Genomic DNA, 6875 nt, shown 5'->3' on the forward strand with positions numbered 1-6875 from the left:
GGGTAAGTAATGACAGATTTTTTTTGTTAAACTGTTTTAATGTGAGATATCTTTTAAACAGTCCAAGAAGCACTTTAATTTTACCACAGTTCTGTACCAACTACGCTTTTTGTAAATGTGTTCACATTTACAAGTATCTGGTGACTTTTCAGAGTTAAGTTTAATTTTACCTTAGTGCTATACTAATTAGGCTCATTTTATTTTTAATACTACTAGTTTCTTGCGAAATCCAGTCATTTCAACAGGAATCCACACAAGCGGTAATTTCGCGGGAAGGCGAAAGATTTTCCAACAGAAAGCTGCTTGGTTTGGTATTTCTTAAATCTTTATTTGAACGTGACTTTTGTTAACTGTGCTTCATACATCGATAAACTATTAACAGTAGACAAATGTTATTAATGTGAATGTTTTACATGTTGTGTTTTTGCAACGTCAGCGTATCATAAAGGAGACCATTTGAAATCCGACTGTTTTTAAAGGCTCGACTTATCATCTAGTTGCTTAGAAACATAATGTGTTTCCCATATAAACTCCCTGGTGAAAAAAACAGCATATGCTGGTAGGTATGTTTTGATGCTGGGATGCTGGTTAGGTATTTTTTGATGCTGGTTCATGCTGGTCCTTTGCTGGTTCATGCTGGTCCTTTGCTGTTTTATGCTGGTCATGTTGCTGGTCAAGGACCAGCATAAACCAGCAAAGGACCAGTTTAAACCAGCAAAGGACCATCTTAAACCAGCATCAAAACCTACCTACCAGCATATGCTGTTTTTTTTCACCAGGGCTGTCAGGATGAAGACTAAACCCTTGGACTTTGACAGAGATATGATGATGAAGAATTCGACAGTCAAACTCCATGAAGCATAACCACATTCTGAACAGAGTGAAACACACTACAGGTACATACGGAACCGCAGAGCATGAAAATGATGAAGTGCGTTTTACCCACAGATGGTGAAAACAGCCACTGAAGTCATCCGTCTGACGCATAGAACAATTAAAAAATTGCCTAGCCAGAGGCATACTTCAAAAAAGAGACCCACATCGCATTGATCTTGCTATTAAACTATTCTAAATCTAATTTAGGTATTAATAGGGTGCCGAAACGCTTATTATTATTCATAAGGCTGGGTTTGCCTTGCAGGCAGCTGCAACTCTCTGGAAACAGGGAGATGATGACTTGTGATCTAAATATACCTTCAAGAGAAACATCTTTAAGCATGCATTATTAAAACATAAGCCTCATTTATTTTAGTTTCTTTAATCAATGCAGCAGACATTGTCTGGAATACATTTGAATGTAGTGTGAAATGAATGTAGAGAGTTTAAACATGGCAGTTTCTTTTGGGAACAGCAGATGGCAGACTTGACCCAAACCTGTGGTTAAAGTCATCGGTTAGGTCATGCAGAGCAGGCACAGTGCATAGCACTTCCCCCCCAAAATAAACAGCATTTTAGTCATTTATGGAAGTGATATTAATATTTTTAATCCTGTGTTTTAGTTTATGGCTTGGTGGTTGGCTGATATGTTTAATTTCAGCTCAGTTTTCAGTTTAAAAGTTACTGATGTTAGTTTGTAAGGAGTGTTTTTCTGTTTTGCATACTATGTGGCGGTGATTGGCTGTGTGCTTGCTTTCTTACTTTATTTTTTTTTTTTTTTTTTGCATATGGTGTCTTTCTTATGCTGTATGCTTTATACATTTAAAAGAAAGTATGCTATGTGCTACACTGTTGTCACAAGGCCTCACTATAGTGCATAATTAATTCTGATTAAGAAATTGTTATTTTGCATTTTTAATCTAATTTCGTGTCTTAACTTTTGGCAGTTTATATGGTTAAGACTTGCTTGTCCGCCATGTTTGTAGTGTTTTAAGCACTTTTTATTATATAAGCTGCTGCTGCTGCTGCTGCTGCTTCTTTTTCTTCTGAGCCAAAATTTAGTCAGTATCTCCTCCTAGCGCTTTAAACCACCAAATTTGGGTCAGACCTTCAGACTGGTCTGAAGTTAGTTGAAAACCAGCCTAAGCTGATTGGCTGCTTTGGCTGCTCTCCCAGGCTGGTTTTAAAGTGGTTTTGACCAATTTTTAGCTGGTCAGGCTGGTCTTAACTAGTAAATCTGGGAGACCTGCTAAAAGACCAACCAAGCTGTTGTTTTTTTTTTTTTTTTTTTTTTTTACTGAATCAACTGGTTTTAGCTGGTTTTAACTGGATTAGCATAGAAACATGCTAGTAACTTGCTAATCATTCTAAAATAATGCTAGTAACTTGCTAATCATGCTAGAATTGTGTTAGTAACTTGCTAATCATGCTAAAATCATGTTAGCAACATGATAGTACCATGCTAATCATGTTAACAACATGCTAGTAACATGCTAGTGACATGCTAATTAATGTTAAATTGAGCTAATGACATGTTAATTCACATTAAATCATGCTTGCAACATGATAATTTAGGTTAAATCATGCTAGAAACATGGCTTAACTATCTTAAATCATGGTGGCAACATGCTGGTTCATGCTAGAAACTTCAATTTCAACAATTTAATTCAAACTTTAAGCATTTCAAAGCTACTTTAAACTTTCAGACAAGGCTTTCTCAAGCCAATAAAGTTTGTCTGCAAACTTTACTCATCTAGTTCATGTTTGTAGTTCTGAACCAAATCATCTTCCAAAAATGCAATAGGTTGTAGGCAATATTACATTAGTGTGCATGGTTCTCATGAATCATACTGTGATTTAGGACATACAAATTATATTTTCAAATAGTGTTTAGGATGGGTCCCAACTCTCATTATCTGTACATAAGCGGTTCATACAGGAGTTTTTTTTCTGCAGTTGAATTAAATGAATAATAAATAAATAAATAAATAAATAAATAAATAAATAAATAAATAAATAATTGTGAATTCTGACTATTTTCTCAAAATTGTGAGTTTTAATATCAGAATTGTGAGATAAAATTGCAGTTACAAGTTATAAAGTCCAATTCTAAAGGAAAAATCTGGCATTTTTGACTTTTTTTTTTTTTTAAAGTTTATCTCACAATTGTGACTTTATAACTTGCAATTGTGAGGTTATATATTGCAATTCTGATAAAAAAAAGAAAGAAAAAAAAAAGTCATAATTGTGAGAAAACAGTCAAACATGTGAGGGGGAAAAAAGTTGCAATTACCTCTTTTATTTGATTATTTAGTGGCTGAAACAAGCTTCCATAGATTCAAGCCGAATTAATTTTCAAGTTTATAATTTAGAACAAACCCTAACCAGAATGTTGAAGGAACATCAATACAGGGCTGCCTTTAAAGATCTGTAGAAGTGTTTGTGTTTTGAGAAAGTTAGATTTAGTTTTTAAGCAGTAGTGAGTTGGAGAGATTGAAAACGAGAAACAGGATGAGGCGTGGCAGCTCATTATCTCATTCCTATACATTTAACCAAGCCAATTAAAAATAATGAGATTCTTAATGAACTCTCGTCATCACTCTTTAACTTTGCTGTCAGTCTAAAACCCTTTCAGTTACTTCAAGCGTCTTTAGCCTTTCACTCGTGCGTTTTAACCTGAAGAGTCCTTCACTGTTTTACACACACACACACCCGATCGCTCTTCAGATCGTGAGCTTTGAACAGCAGGTTTGTGAAGTGTTTCTGTCTGAATGCTGCTGATGTTGGCCTGTTTTTGTTCTTTTCAGTATCAACTGGGTTAATCAGAGTTGAGAGGGGCAATGACATATGAGTGACTGGAACTTAGGCTCCTTCTCTGTATTTTCACATTACTTCAAGTTCCTTGTCATACTCACATGTAAATAACAAAGCAATCCTCGTGGTATAACAAGTACAACATTACTATCTTATTAAAAGTGTTATTAAAAGTGTTAACTGGTATTCATTTTCAAACATTTAAACAAAGCAGGGTTAACCTTACAGTAGTACTCAACACTGTCAGACTTTCAAAATCACTTATATTAAAATTATAATATTTTAATTTTAAAACGCAGCTACCACAAAATCAGCCAATCTTAAAAATAGCTTGTGTCTTATTCTGTGTCCTAAACCCCTAAACATTATTTTTTTTGGTGATATTTTAGAGCAGTCAATGCAATTTGTGTGAGAAAATGTTCAGATGTAACCCCCTTTATATTCGTTAACATTTTCATAAGTAACTGTAATTTAATTACATTTTTTTTAATAACTGTAACAGATTACAGTTACATTTATCTTGTAATTGAATTATGTACTCCAAAGCGACTTATAAAAGAGGAATAAGAGCAATTTGTCAGAGAGCTAACAGTATTTGGATAATAAATAGTCAAGTTTTGATTAAATTTAACTATATATATCACAACTTTTAAGTATATGAATTTCTTTCTATTTTTATTTTATTTTATTTTTGTTTTTGTGTCAGTTTCCTTCCATATTTGGAAAAAAAAGTAAAATGTAATTTTGGGATGACAAAGTCATATTTATGAGATAAAAAGTCCTAATTATGACATAAAAATGTAATTGTCATAAGTATGACTAATTATGTTTATCCAAATCATTTTGGTAAATCATTATTTCTAATAATTACCTAAAAAGGCAAACTTATAAGATAAGTTTGACTTTTTATCTCATAATTTTTATCCCATGATTTCTTCTCATAATAAAATTCCTTCTATATTTGAAAAAAAAAATGTTCATAATTTTGGGAAAAAGTCATAATTATGATGAAGTCATATTTATGAGATAAAAAGTCCGAACTATGATTTACTTAAGTCATAATTATATGATTAAAAAGTCATAAATATGACATAAAAAATGTAATTGTCATAAGTATGACTAATTATGTTTGTCTAAATCATTTTGGTAAATCATTATTTTTAATTACACTCTAAAAACTGCTGGGTTAAATACAACCCAGCGCTGGGTAAAATATGGACAAACTACAAAATATGGTTGTTTTGACCCAGCGGTTGGGTTACTACCCAGAAGATTGGGTTAAACATTTAACCCAACCCCTGGCTCAAAACAACCCAATCGCTGGGTATGTCCATATTTTACCCAACGCTAGGTTGTTTTTAACCCAGCAGTTTTAACAGGCAAAGTTATAAGTTTGACTTTTTATCTCATAATGTTGACTTATGTCAAAATATAAAGACTTTTTGGTCACATTTTGTTATAAGGTCCAATTCACTAACAGCCAATATGTTAAAAATCGATATGCTAATAAGCAGCTAATTAATAGTGAGAACTCTTCCCTATACTAAAGTGTTACCGTTTTTTTTTTTTTTTTCTCCTTATGTGGCTGAATTGGGATTCCATGATTTTGTGACATGCTCAGAGAGAGAGAGAGAGAGAGAGAGAAAGATAAAAAAAGCTATATGGAGGGAAACATACAATATCGAAAAGTGTTGATATATATGGTTACATTTAATAATATTTTTAATCCAAACATTGTTGTCGCATGTATTATTCTCTGTGAATAAAATTTGGCAAAAAGAAGGTATATTAGATAGCAAGATAACTAACCACTGTGTGATCTAAAATGTGCAGAAGGAGGTTAAAATATACCCCAGTAACATTTTAAAGGAATCAGCTCGTATTTAACATATTTAGAAAGCTGATGTTGGTGTAAAGGTTTATGCCTGCCGTAGTAATTCAGATCTGACCGCATTGGCACACAGTGCTCTACATCACTTAGGTTGGCGTCTCATTTGGGTTTGCAGTGCAGCGGTTGGCATCATTTGTGTTTAATTTACCTGCCATGCCTTTGCCAGTGTTTGCTTTAGGTATAATCAGCGTGAGGTAGACGACGTGGCACAGATCTGTGTTTGTGTGGCTTGGCAGCACTGAGAGTAAATCTCTAGAGCTTTCAGAGGGCAAGCTGTGATTTTCTCCACTGGTTTGGCACCAGTGTTATGCAATATTGTCATTATGTTTTACGCTTCTGTTGCTGTTTAGATGTCTGATTTACTTTTTAAAACTTAAGTTTGAAATCTCATGAGGGAACTTGTTTATTTGGAATATGGTGATGGAATTCATCTGGTAATTAATAACCTAATATGTTAAGCTTTAAATATTTCATTGGCTAGAAACTGACTCTTCAGTTTATTTAACAAGAGGTCCATTACTCTTGCAAATGCAATCACTATCAAATGATTTTTTTGAATAATCTTTATTCAGTAATCAGAAATGAAGTGTGGGAACCTTGATTTTTCGCTCACTGCTTCAGTCGCTAACTAGTGTGGTCTCCCTCCAGGTGGTCCATGTTCTTTTATGGAGAGAGAAAAAGGAAGAGAAAAGCTCCAAACTGGGAGGCACTATAGTCAGAGCCTCGGATAAGACTGGGAGGATGGTTACCATAGAAACAATGCTCCTCATCTTTATTCCGTTTTGCGTCATCTGTATTCCTGAGACAGACTGTAGAATTCAGCCGCGTCCTCCCCTTTCTCAGCTCTGTCAGTAATAGATAGTGTTACAAGCTTTTTACTGACAAATCTGTTGCTGTATTGATGCTGGTTTTATCGCCACCTGTTTGGGCTCAAGATTTCTTATCAAAATCAACTTGTAGATGTAACTGGTGACGGTCCATGTCAGGAACATCTCATTATTAGTAAAGCTGGTAGTTGTGAGCTGGTAGTTATTAGGCCAAGTGTAATGTTTAAATTCTTAAAATAATTTTTAAAATCTGTTTTGAAAATTTTAAATCTGAATTAAAAAGTCTGGTTCTGGTTTTATTTATTTATTTATTTTAAATGACAAAAAAATGAGCTACGATGTTCCAAAAATAAATAAATATTTTGTTTTATTTTAATTTATTTAATTAATTAATTAATTTTTGTAGGGTAAAGCTGATTAAGTATAGTGAGCCTGCTATTATACTTTTCTTTATGGAAAAATATTAT

The sequence above is a fragment of the Labeo rohita genome, chromosome 13, assembly GCF_022985175.1.
Source record: "Labeo rohita strain BAU-BD-2019 chromosome 13, IGBB_LRoh.1.0, whole genome shotgun sequence".
Lineage (NCBI taxonomy): Eukaryota > Metazoa > Chordata > Actinopteri > Cypriniformes > Cyprinidae > Labeo > Labeo rohita.